The sequence below is a fragment of the Leuresthes tenuis genome, unplaced genomic scaffold, assembly GCF_036924035.1.
Source record: "Leuresthes tenuis unplaced genomic scaffold, fLeuTen1.0.hap1 SCAF_13, whole genome shotgun sequence".
Taxonomy (NCBI): domain Eukaryota; kingdom Metazoa; phylum Chordata; class Actinopteri; order Atheriniformes; family Atherinopsidae; genus Leuresthes; species Leuresthes tenuis.
The window spans coordinates 16,879,098-16,892,986 of record NW_027325367.1 but is presented as its reverse complement, the minus strand read 5'-3'; the positions used below and the strand labels follow the sequence as shown (position 1 = coordinate 16,892,986).

The 13,889-nt window shown below is 44.1% G+C and overlaps 1 protein-coding gene across 2 annotated transcripts in view; it reads left to right on the top strand.

The window, feature by feature from the left end:
- The first annotated feature begins 305 nt into the window (after positions 1-305).
- LOC140267135 (1-phosphatidylinositol 4,5-bisphosphate phosphodiesterase beta-4-like) overlaps positions 306-13,889 on the top strand; it is a 54,111-nt gene continuing 40,527 nt past the window's right edge. For both annotated transcript variants that reach the window (XM_072362326.1, XM_072362325.1), the window contains exons 1-2: positions 306-558; positions 4,256-4,302. The gene's annotated coding sequence lies outside the window, so the exon portion shown is untranslated. The remainder of the gene's footprint in view (positions 559-4,255; positions 4,303-13,889) is intronic.

Genomic DNA, 13,889 nt, shown 5'->3' with positions numbered 1-13,889 from the left:
GTCACACAGTAGCTTCTTTAGGGCAAACAGGAGCACATTACATGGGGGAGGAGGGGGAGGCACTGTTTGTCTTTATCAACGCATGGCGGCTACAGTAGTCAGCTGTTAGAAAAGGGGGGAGGAGCTGGATGTGGTTCTGCTGGATGACTCACTGTTCTGCCAACCCAAGGCACACTCATTCACTCATTTGAGCGCACGCTCATGCAAGGAATACACCACGGAGTCACGCGCGCGCACGAACACGACCGACCGCTCACGCGCAGGCACGTTCGGGGCTGGTGGTGGAGGTGGTGAGAAGGAGGAGGAGGTCGGGGAGGGGGGACGCGCTGCCTATCTGAAGAGGGGCTCCTAATCAAAGCGCATCGGGGCCGTTCATTCTCCACTGGAGGGCGAGTGGTACAAGAGCACCGGGACACTCCGGCAGGAGGGAGACGGGACAGAGCAGCAGCTGGAAGATACACAGGCTGGGAGACAGACAGAAATCCTGACCCGGACTCTGCTTAGCATCATCTCTTTCCGCCGTCGGATTAAACCCGTCCTCACCAACACCGGAATCACGTAAGAAACACACATAAAGCTTTCTAAAACGTCCCTTTTTTAGCTGCAAATAGAATATTTAGAGTTGGGTGGTCGTTTGCTCTGTTAAACTGTGCTGAATTGAATCATGCGCCTTCAATTTCACCTTCAACTCCAACACTGAGGCTTCGAGAGCCTCACTCCAAATCCTGCTCGCATCATTCAGACATCAAACATCCTCCGTCTGCCTCACTCCGTCTCATTGTCACACGCACACACAGCTGGAGACAGTAGCATTTGCTAGCTAGTTAGCCAGATGCATTAAAATGGACATTTAGCAAATTTATATCGAATGTACACTGTCATTGCTCGGCGCTTTGGCTTCTCTTCCAGGTAAAAGCTCCACGAGAGAGAGTCGCTGCGGCTTTAAAACTAAATTAAACGCCGGGGTTGTTGGTGTTTCCAACGGCTGGGAGGCTAGCCAGCGAAGCTAGCTGTAGCGGGACAGAGCAGAAGCCAGCCGGGCGATGACAAGCTCGCGCACTCTGCACAGTGGCTTTAATAGTCAACTGAGTAACGGACATACCCGAGCTTTGTGCATCTTAGGAATACACAGACGTGTATTTTAGGCTTAACCGACCGCCAGAATCTGGCGTCTAATGACCTTTGACAGTTCTAATGAGATGTTAACGTGGGCTGTGGAATAGGTGGATCCAGGGGCTGCTTTCTGTGAGCTTAAGTGCGTTTGGAAGCTGCAGCTGCCGTGCACGCATCCTACACTGCAAGGTTTGACCGTCGCTGCAACTGCGGAGCTCAAGTTTCTTAGCACGGAAAAATAAAAGGGGGATGCACAACAGGTGATTGTGGGTAAACATTCCTCAAATATCTCTCATGCAGCGAGTGACGTATTTTCTGTCAAAAGTGCAGCTGTTCCCGTTCATTTCCGTAACAAACCTGCTTGCACTGGTTAATGACATGCTCTCGTTTCGTTTTGCTGACATGTTTGAGTCAGTTTTTTTTCTTTCACGCATTTAGAAATTAAATCCTTTATCACTTTGGCCACAACTGACATATGAACAGCCACCTCTGTAATAGCCTGTGGAATACATTTAGGGATGTGTTGAGCCTGATCTTTAGACAATTTGAGGATATATGTAGTGATTTGCGTAGATGTCCATTTGGCAACGTGAACTAAAATAAGAATCTTGGATTTTCTTTCCCAGACGACTACTCTGCTGTTCTAGTTGCTTCATTAAGGTTTTGGATTTTCTGGTTTCCCCTTTGTGGCTTCTGTCCACCTGCATCAAATGACCGGTGAGAGCTCAACTTTTATGGCTTATTGTCTGGAAGTTGTGAACCATTTTTTAAGGAAAGCACTGCATATTGAAGTGGCTCTCCTCACTGTCAGGACTGACAACACCTCTGTTCAGTTTGCATAGAGTCAGGCGGCGGGTTTCTGTTTTCAAAACCTGTTTCAGTGCATGCATGCACTCGTACAGGAATAACTTGTGGGTAACTCCTTCGGCCTATTTGCCGTGCAAATAGGCCATAATGCATCATTTTCACCTGGCTTGGCAGCCTCTAAGATGAATTGACGAATGGGTGCAGACAGTGCTTCAGTAACCGTACACCATGTTCTATCTAGTTTGCTTTGTCTGTTCACGTATTGATGAGCCATGTTTCCAGGCGGGACTCTTTTTATTTATTTGTTTTTTATCCTGTGCAAATTGCAACGCGGGTGTGTTAGAGTAACACGTAAATTTGGCGTTCTCTTCACATGTGAGTGTGTCGTGCCTGTCAGAGTAAAGTCCCAGAAGGAATATCTTCACGCCTCCTCCCAAACTGTGTCCTCTGCTTCCTGTGAAAAATCGCCTCTATCGTGTAAAGGAAAAAAAAAAACTCCCCTCTGGGTTATATTGCCACATAAACGTTTCACTGGTGATTGCAGAGGCAAACATTACACTCTGGCACACAATAACAGTCCCTTACCTGTGACTTAAAGCCAGGCTGCGAGGTAATCTGATGAATTGAGGTGGACTAAGGAGCTTACAGGCTAACTGAGCGTGTGCGGGTGTTTCATTGTTTGCTTTGCTTTGTGTAATTGTTGGTACACTCGTGGTTAGTTTCTTTGAGAGCTTTTCGGAGGCGCCACGCAATGTAAAACCATCTTACCGCCTTCTTATTTGCTTCAAATATGGCTGCACGATCAGGTCTTTAAACCCCATAAATCTTGCAAATACTGCTCTGCAATGGAGATGATGAAGCACCGTTATAATTCCTTTGTTTGATTTATAGATGCACTACATACATAGAGATATATACCCTCTCAGAATATAATCTGTGAGCACCCGCTTCCAAGCTTCTGGCCATTTGAAATGCCCCCTCGGTCGAAGTATTGTCCATCATACCCGTCTGTTCATAAAAACGCTTGTCAGTTTTACACTGAATGGAAAGAAGAAGAGAAAAAACCTATTGTGTCCCGCTTGATCTGTAACCAAATGCATTGCGATGCAGGAAGCGGGGATGCAATCTAATCTAAGATTCAGAGCCGGACAGATTGAAGTTTATTGTTTGATATCACTGTTCATTTAGCCAGCCACACTATCTTTGCTGTGACTGAGAGGCAAACAATAAAACCTGAGTGTGACTCAGATGAGAAGACGGTGTATAATAAAAAAAGGAAGAAAGTAAACACCTGACAGTCCTGGCACGCACACGCTTGCAAGGCGAGGATCGCCTTTAAGGTTTCAACTCAATCAAATGTGACTGAGTTGCGTTTGTAGGTGTTGGCGTGCTCGGGCTTTGAAACGTGTCTCAGGCGCATTCTGTAACGTCTCGTTGATGTTTTTTGGGTTGTTAATTTTCTCCGGGGGTGAAAAATGCCTTTTTGTCCGTGTGCTTTTCCGACTGGTAAACTGGCCGACATTATATTGATTTGCTTGAAGGTTGGAGGTCTTTTCTAGTGGGACTTGAATTGGAATTCACTGTGTGCCAGTTCACTGTGCAGGAGGCTGGTGTGCTTCATCGCTCATTTCCTCTCCTACTCGCTTCCATTGACCCTTTCATGTGTTGGAGGGCCTGGTTCAGATTAGCTCACCTTTCTCCTCTCCTATCACTGTCTTTTAATGGAGCTGATGAGTGTTTTGATTGTTGTGGGGTGCAGGGATGCATAATGATCTTGGCATATCATTACTGTCACCCAATAAAGACTTAGTTGAAGCAGGTTTCTCATCTGAATGTGTACATTTGAGTGTAATAAGTGATGTAATTAGTAATATCAGCATATCAGATACTGGCAAAAATCTAAAAACGAGCATCCTTGGCGTCGTTTCTTTTCATAGCCGCCTTGACAAAGTTGTCTGTCGCCCTTATGGAGTTTCTAACACCTTGCCAAAAGATCTGCGAATATGGAAGCTGCAACAGGCAGATGGAGTAAAAGGCCAACAGACGAGCTGCCTGGCTCCCCAGTTGACACGCTCGGTGTTGTTGTAGTATGTCGAAAAACATGTTGGATCGCAGCGCTCGGCGCGTCTGCCCTTTGTGTTGTCTTTGGCAGGCGGAGCAGTGGGACGTGGTATGTGCTCACCTCTCTTAGGTTCCATCAGAGCTCCCGCTCCGCCCACGACGTAACAAGGATTCAGACCCTCAGCCAAATAAGTTTTGAGTGTCAGACCTTCGGGATTTATACACTCCCCCAACCTTCTTACAGTCTTTCTCTTTGTTGTTTTTGTCCCTGCAGGCCAAGAGATGAACCTCTCCCGCTGAATCATTATTGATGCTGAACTGGTGAGTCCTCGTCTTTATTTTCATTCAGCCCTGGTTAAGTTCTGCCTAACAGCACTCCTGGCTAATAACCATCTGGTAGCAATTGACGAAAAAGGCTCTTTTTCCCAGAATGTAGTATAACACTGGCTACCTTTTCAATATTAGTTATTTCTTTCCAGACCATCTGGCTGATGATTGCATATTAATAACCCAGACTCCATTAAATCAGTTAATTAAAATCTATACATAATGTAGCTGAAGCATAGAACCTCATCCGGCCTCTAGGCCTAACTTGATAAGTTATGTAATCCCTGTGTCTTTCTGGATGGAAGAGGGACAAAGATAAATAAATAAAGGCACATGAATCTGAGGAATCAGCCTTGTATCGCTGAATAGATGTCCACCCGCTTCTTCTCACTTTGTCTTTGCCGAGGCCTCATTAGGGAGTACAAATGCTTTTAGCTGATCAGCATTTAACGAGTTGCACTGAGAGCTGCGGACGACACGCTTTTTATTGGATTCGTGCTGAATGACGGTTGACTTTTCACACAACATTCATGCGAGTCTGACGTGCAGCTTTGGCCGATCCACTGCCAGACATCCCTCATTGATAAATAGGTTGCGTGACTGCTGCTGCTGCTGCTGTACGCTCTCTCGTGCCAAGCCTGACAGAGTAATGAAGTTGAGATGCGATTGCTCTCTGTAATGTGTTCTGTATTAATGATGTAATCTGCATTAACAAAGAGTGCTGTGAATGCTGCGCCCGATTACTTTTCAAATGCTACAAGCTTTTGTTTTTTACAGGGAAGACGTTACATTCTCGTTCTATTAGTTTCATGGCGAGCGGCCTATTATGATAATGCAGCTATGAGTAAAAGGGAAAGCTTTCTTGCTTAAAGCTTAATGCTCCCTCATCCTCGGCCTTGGCACAGTCAGGCATTAACTGGTTCCTCCTTTGCTCCGCCTCGACCACATTTCATGAAATTTGTCTCGACAGCTTTTCCATCATTTTCCCAACGGACAGAAAGACAAATGGCTCCCAAAACACGTTGCTCTTCAAATGTTAGATCCCTCTCTATCGGAGGGTAGAAGTGCTTTTCAATGTCATTGTTTATAATTCAAAGTCAAATGATTGAGGGGAAAAACTGAACCTTAGAAAGAAAGAGCCGGCCACTGATCTTCTCACTGTGGGCCGCCAACCAGTGGAAGCGATGAAACGTGATGTGGGCCTGAACCACAGATGTATACACAATTCAGTGGAGCTACGGTTGCAGTTCGACTTGGTGAAGTATGTCCGACACCGTGATGCTGTGGGAAAAAGCATTCAAGGCAGTCTTCGTGGGAGATTATCGTACGTAGAGCTCAATTCAGCGCACACACATTGTCTTCGAGTTGCTTGAATGGAGATTTTTCTCAGATTTCGCTGCGGTTATAGAATCATATATTTTATAGCTGTCTGCCAAAAGAAAAACGTTTGAACATGAGCATCTTTATTGGGAATTTGGCTTCATCGATATGTACGCTTGTGCTTCCCGGCGTTTCCAAAAAGCATGGAAAAGTTGGACATTTCGAGCTGAGCGCATTCATGCAGAAGGTGTTAAACCCCTCCACATTAAATCCTCTGCTTGTGTTACTCAAACTTTGAAAAACTTTGGTCCAAACATTCAGCTTTTTTCTGGCCTGATGTAAATGTGCTGACTGATCCAAAAGCAGGTGAAATGGGTCGTCCCTCATCATATGGCAGCAGTCGCAGTACTGTCCGAGACACAAGTCAAACACAGCCTCTCGTATTTATCTGATTCACAAGCTAATATGCTTGATGATCTCTTCCAAATTTGTATTTATTTTTTTACCCAAATCTCTGATTTCTGCAAACAGGATTCTAAAACCGAGTATATATCAAGCATGTGTGATTGCTATCTTTACATCACGGGTCCTGGCAAAACACTTGTGGTGTCTCCCAGTTAGGATTCTTTTAAAAAAACACATAACATTACCTCTAAAAGTCCCTCAATGATTGTCAAGATTAATACCTATTCAGCAGAGGAAGCAACAGGCTGCAGTTATCGCAGTTGCTCTTTTTGTTCTACCTCGGCTGCGTTGGATTTGTGAGGAAGGTTCCATGGTCATAATTCATTATTTCACTGTGTATTTATGTGTGTAGCTCAGGTAAAGATACTACTTGAGTTGGAGGTGCCACTGTAGGAGCACGCCTCTCATAAGCGTTGTTTCTTTTTAATTAAAACTGAAATAAGAGAGACGTTTTGAGCATTTGTTATATTATTAATAACGCTATTCACGTTAAAGTGAAAACGTCCCAACAGAGCATTTGAGCCAGGTAAGCCTGGTCATTTTTTCCACACAAAGCAGGATCAGGCATAACTAACAGGGTCATTCAGCTTGTGAACTTGCACTAGCAAGTTTCTAAGATACCACCACTGTCTCATCATGGATGTTTGGTTTCACCGGCCCGTGACACTGCTAAAAGGCTCAGTATCACTCTCTTTGAGCTTTGCACTGATAAGCCACTTCTCTCAGCTCCGCTTAGCAGCCACAGCTTCAAATGCAGCCGGTCAAAGCCTCAGCCCTCACTGCTTCAGATTTTTGTAGATTGTGATGATATTCAGCAGCCCTGCTTCAAGAAGGAGAGATCAGTGATCGGAGCGTGTGTCTCACTCCAAGGGTAAGTGTGGCTGGAGGGTGAATACAGTGACGGGGTATTCTCTGCAGACTCTCAGCCGGCAGCAGAGACAGAGAGGAGGAGGCGAGTAAAACTACAGTGGACAGAAAGAGAGAGAAATGCTCACTGTTGAACTAACAGATGGGAGCTGCAGCCATCAAGTCAATATTTACTCTTTCTTGATTAAAAAAAAAATAAATTATTTGGCATCGTTAGACTCGCTGATTTAGGAGGAGGCGGCAGGAGTATCCCGGTTTGTGTGAAAGAGGCTTTGAGGAGTGAAAACAACACTTTGGTGATGAAGGTTGGAGCTTGGCTGCACGTGTGGGTCTAAAAATACAATGGAAGTAGCCCACCCCTCTCCTTGGTTAAATGCACACACTCTTGCAATGTGCACATTCACTTTACCCATGGCTCAATCCACTTTGGGATTACATGTGAACGTAATTTGCACTTCCAATTAAACTGTCGACCTTTGCTCCAGAATGCAAAACTTGACTTTGTACCATCCTCTCCTGGATTGCTATTATTACACAGCCAATGATGGAGAGAAGAAGGCTTTACCAACACACTGGTTTGGATAATTGAAGTCAGCAAAATGATTACGTCCGTTACACTGTCAATGTCTGAGGTGGAAATTGAGAAATATTTTAGAGATGGTTTTCTGAACTGGTTCATCAGGACCTGAGCAGGACAAATGGTATATAGACGGTGAAAATACAGAGAAATGTCACGGCTGGGACATAAAGAAATAGTTTCAGTTCACCGAATAAACCCAAGTGTGCCAGTGCAGGTGGTCTAAGCAGAAGAAGGGTGGCCGCTCTCATTCACAACAAAATAAACCGATAGATAATGGGTTAAGATGCTGAAAAAGCAACTGAATATATTAGGCAAGGGTTAGCCTAAAGCAACTCTGCCGAGACTCTTAACACAGCTCCAACACATGACTCGCCGGCCAGATCAGATGACTAGATAAACAGCAGGAATGTTGCTTCTTCCTCTTTCTGCAGCATTGTTCACGTCAGTCTGGGAAAGGAGGAAAGTGATGATGTGTGTGTCTGTGTGGGGTTGTGTTTATTAAGTTGTGTAGGAATAGAACTTTCAGATTACGGTTAATGGAAGAGTTAAGGTAAATCGAGCTCTAGTTAGGGTTATGGTGGTTCTTTAGGAAATAACCGAGTTAGTGTAATTTCCTCTGAAATTATGGAAACATGAGTGTGTGTGTGAGTGTGTGTGTGTGTGTGTGTGTCAGCAGAACATCTTTAATCAGCTTACGACAGTACAAGATAACAATTATGTAACACTTAACAGCTGAGGTTATCATTTAGCCTCCTCAGCGTAGTTGAAAAGCAGAGTACAGAGCACGATGCGGATGTCTTTATTTTATTATTGGCATCCATTTTATTAATGGCTTCGAGAGAAAGCCTCGTCCTGTGCACATATCCCTGGGTGGAACATCGAGTATTTAATGTGGACATAATCTATGTCTTTATTTGTTTTATCTCTTGACAGACAAAGTGGGTTTTAATGTTGTTTTTGTCAGCCTTTCTTCAGAATAAAGAGCGCAGGGTGAGAAGCAAGCAAAGCCGGGAATAAACGCACAGTACAACGGGAAACAGTTCCCTCACATGGAAGTCCGACCCCTGCCAGATACTTGTCATGGAGCCCTTTCCATATTTCAGGAACCACTTCTCGCATGTCATTAAACAAACCTCGTGGGCTTCGGACAGAAATCCGTTAGACTGCCATCAAAACAAACTGTGGACGTAATGTGAAGTTTAGAAAAGTCTCACAATCAGAGAGCATCATAAGAGGAGGGCTGTAAATCTTTCTTTGGCAAATGCTGGAAGACAGTTTTTTTTTTTTTCTTTCTGAAGCGACACTTTGATATCACATGAAATCACATGCACTGATGTACTTTATCTCCAAATTGTTCCAAACGCGTTTACGTAATTCAAAGGGCAGTTAGCCTTTTATTTGCACGCCATACTTCTGACTTTGGATTGAATCGACATGAAGATGATGTGCTGAACACCGTATCCGGTACATGTGACTAAAGGAAACCCAGCTGGCTCCTTATTAAGCCATAACGTGAAAGAATGCAGAATAATGAACGAAATAAATGTGAATGAAAGTTGTCCAGTGGTCGAAAAGCAACCACAATGGTTTGTTTCACTCCAAAATGTTCTCTGAACAAAGGCTGTCTTTCTTGGCTCAAGTGGAACCAGACCCCTGCTGTTGGAGTTATTAGTTTTATCATCGGTTGAATTGCCTTAGTTTGACTTATAAATGAGAAGAAAAATGTGTATGAGTGGTTCAGTTGTAGTACAGAACAATGAAAAGAATTGTTGGAGAAAGCGCCTCAGACTTTGAATAAAAAGCCACTTTCAGACGCGCTCTTCATGATGTAAGGAAGGAACTGTCCTTGTTCATTTTCAACTGCAGATTTTTTTTCTCCATTGTATCAATTTTGAGCATCATATCGGATGAGGCTGTTGAATAATAAAGGAAAAAAATCCCTGTGACCACAATGCTGATGGCTGTGCTGACACCCATGTTTACTGCTGGAACAGCAACACGACAGCGAAAGCTCCACAAGCAGCTGATTAGTTAAATATACCATAGCATAACAACTGACAAGCCACGTTATTGCAATTAAGTAGCGAGTCAGAAATAATTGCTATTGCAGTCTGATTTCACGCCGCAGACGGTGTGAAGAGGAGCGCAGATCAGTTACCTTGTTGAGGAGCTGAAAGGGGTGTCTGCAAGTCTCAATCATAGAGCTGACGTGTAAAAACAGGTGAACGTTTTAGTTGATTAGTGCATCTGTCTGTACACTCCATTGTCTGTCTTTGTCAAGGCACCCCAATAAATAATCGAGTGCTTTTAATGGAAACCAGCTGTTTGCCAGTAACAATAGTTGACGTTAGCAGTGGTTTAATACAGGTCTCATGCAACAGTAAGCAATGGGGCAGTGAACGTTCATGCACTGTTTGAACATGCATGCATACAGTGTGTTTCTTCTGCATCATCTGTGAATAAGTCATCTGAGAACTGCACAGGAATGCCTCCACCACCAACACATTTATGGAAAAGTAATGCATAGAACAGAAATGCAGTATAAAGGGGAGGGCTTTGTGTTACAGAGGTCATATTTTTGCCCACCTGCTATCCCCTCGATCACCCCCCCCCCTTTTTTTTCAAAATAACATCTAAACTTCCTGACACAAAAACTCTTCCAAACTAAGTGAAAATCATCCTCATTTAATCGATGCTGACCAGTTTGAGGTATTGAAACTGAAAAAAAATCCAGTTTTACCCTGTACTTTGGCATAAAGTGTGTTTAGCTGCAGATTGGACCAGGGGAACCCAACTGTTTTAGTCAACATTTGCAGCTTGTAGCAGAATTTTAATCTTGGTTATTGGACGTTTCTTCAGCTCAGCAGTCCTCGTTAACAACAGTTTTCCTCGTACACACACTTGATTGAACACCGAATATTACCCCACTGCATTATGGGAGCATGAAAAACCTTTAGGCTCCTAACGGGTATGACTCACAAACTACCACCATCCCATGAGAGGTCTGAGCTTCTTCTCCTGTTTCTCTATACGATATTTTTCCCAGCTCAGTGCAGGTCTGTCGTGGGGCTGCGCTCCCTTTCATGCACCGCATGCTGTATGGCGTGGGAATTACCGCTCCATCTGCAGCGATCATGTCCTGTTTGTGCTGAACTATAATGGAATATGTATGGAACACAGACAGAATGAAATTTTCTCAGGCAGATAGATGAATACAGACATACAGATTAAAGGCCCAAAATGGGCTTAAGTAACACTAGAGTGGTGTGTGTTTGCAGCTTTTTGAAAAGACTTCATCCCTACAGAATTTCATGTCATACCAGTGCAAATGATGCTGTATAATGGCCACAAGTATTAGCTGGGGTTGAGTGGCTTCCTGTTATTGGTCCCTGCTAATGCAATCCACTAATTATCCAGCATAATGGTGGAAAGGGAAAAGTGCTCTCCCTGTGTGTACGTGCTGAGAGACCCAGACCTAATTTTGCCCTTGTTAAAGACAGTCGTCCATCATTCTCCAAGGCAAATGTAGTGCTGTTCTCTCTGCTGTTTCTCTGTGACTCAGAGGCATGAAAAAAAAAAAGAAAACCTTCTCACCTTTTCTCTCTGCCTGGATTTTACTCTCTTGGCTGCCTCTCTCTTGGCCGTAGGGAGCTGGCTCCTGACAGCATCACACTAAAAAGATCAAACTGAAAAGTCTAAGTGTATGTGAAATGTTTTGGTGCCTGTGCATCTCTCCCTTTGTCTGACTGCCTTTCTCTCTATCTTCTATTGTTCTCCACCTCTCTCAGGAAACCTCTCCTTTTGTCTCTACCTCCTATTTCAATTTCACCCACGTTCTACTTTCTCAAGGTGTTCGTTCCATTCGTGCCATTCGATTTTCGCCAGACTGTGATCACGAATTCGCCAGGCTTAAGTGAGAATGAACGGAACTAGTCTGGATTTCAAACTGCCAAAATTCACCGTTTCATATCTATGAAACCCAAACTTTAAAACAAAAAATCTCTTCTTATTTAGGTCTGTTTATTTCTTTATAACCTTTCCATAAGAAAAGCTCATGATTCTTTATGTTGATTTCAGAAATGTGTTACAGTAAGTGTCTTATTCCAGTGAACCATTATACACCTTCAGATTTCATCCAAGTGTGATTTAGATTCAGATATCCTCTGTAGAGTTCTGCACTCTCGTGTCTGCGTGATTAGAAGCGAGGCGGTTTCGTGTGGTGACTTTTGTCAGCGCTAACTCTGGAATGGAGGATGGAAGTTGGCACCGTCACTGTGACGGCGTTCTTGTCATGCTGTTTTCATGCTTTGGTTGTATGCAGATTACACAGATGAGACTAGATTTAATTATTTGTTGGCGCCGTAGATGGAAAACGATTTATTCGGCGCTCCCTTTGCTATCAAGCTCATTCCACAGTTTCAGTCATACTCCCAACAAAGGTGGTACCATTTTACGTTACCACACATCAGATCTCATCCTTTCACTGTGCCTGTTTGTTGGGATTTTCATGTCCTAGTTTCCAGTCTGGTTACCCCACGTCAACCCTCTCAGAGACCCCCGCTGCCCAGTGGGACACAGCTGCACGATGAACGCGGAGGGAGGGGTTTTCTCACAGCTCTCCTCCGGTCACAGCGTGGATGTTGTTTGATGTCCCTTCACAGAGTCTCTCAGAAGAGCAATACTGAAGATGAACACAGCTGACGTCGGAGACAAAATGAGCGTGTCCTCTCAGTGCCCTGACAGGTGCTGTTCATGGCAGCAAAGCAGCCAACAGCGAGGCCCACAGAGAGCTGCGTGTCAGGCTTTGGGTTGGGTCGATTTCCTGAGGCGGCAACATATGCTGTTAGCACTTGGAACTGTCTTACTTTTCACTTCTAAACCATCTTCTATGAGACATTTAGGTGGCCGTCGCCCTTCTAGTGCCTTTACGACTGTGGTATATGTGGACATTAGCGTGCGTCATGTTGTGTTTTTTACCTTAATATTGGGCTAATTCAGGTTACACGGGGAATGTTATTTCCTCTGCGATGTCACATCTTGTCATACCTGTGGAAACGTGTGGTTGGCTGTGTTAACAGTGCTGTCCTTTTAATCAGCACCCCTGTGTGTTTCCCCTACTGAGCTGTCATGTGTTGAGTGATGATGGCAGACCTGCCACTGTTTCCACCATCTAAATCCTGCAACAGGCAGGAGGGAGATTACCAGCCTCTCACCTGTTGCCCTAATCAAAAGGATTATTACAGCGCTGCTGGAGGTTGCTTGGAATAGCACCTTCTAAAAGTATAACAATAGTCTAACACACACACACACACACACACACACACACGGGAGGAAGGGGACATATTCTGTCAAGTTGCTCAAGTTCATATCCATCTTTTGTATGACATTGTGTGAACTATATTAGCTGTGGCGCTCAGAGTTTCCATGGCAGCGCTGCTAAGCATAAATGATGCACTGCATATAAAAGATGTACGTAGCCACCGTGGCGTCACCAGTCAGACATTTAAAAATGTACCATTTGGCTGTATATACATCAATTTTTTATTTCAGCTCTATAAATGAATGGAAATTAGCTGTTGAGACTAAAAGTGTTTTGCTTCCTTGACAGTAAACTTGATTGTTTTTGTTTGGGGCATTTTAAAAAGCGGGGAGTCTGTGGGGATTAATATGCTTTTAGAGTCGGCCTTAGTCCATTTGAGAACTGGTTAAGTGGCTGCTTGCCAAACAGTTTGCTACATTTCTGTGTTGAAAGTGAACAAAATGTACTTTTGAAATGAACTAGTTACAAGTGTGTAACAAAGGCTCAGGAGATAGAGCGGGTTGTCCAATGTTTGGTCCCCACGCAACAAAAGCACGTGTTGAATAAAATATCTGTTTGAATGCGGTTTTTGTGTGACGGTTACAGAAAAAGCAGCATTTTCACCTTCTTACAAATAGAATAGAAACTGTGGGATGCAGGTCATAACGTAGCCACTTAGCAGTATCTGAAAACCAACCATTTTTTGTCCTTTCAATCTCTTATTGGCCACGTTTATCGTGTGAAATTGCTCATCAGACCATAAATATTGGTCTCTGTATAAGTGACATGGCTTCCCTTTTTTGGTGCAGAGTGCACCCACCCACCCACCCTTTCCCCCGGCCGTGGAGGCCTGTGAACAGCTCTCGTCCAGTGGGGCCTTTTGACATGGAGCGTATTTGATCCACATAAGCTGCCACTGTGGGAGAGGCCCATCTGCACGAAGAGGAGATGCAGAGAGACAGGAGGCAGACCGAAAAGACGGGGCATGATCAAACAACCGTAGTTTAATGTGAACTTTTAGGATTGTTTAGATTAATTCCATGGTGAAAT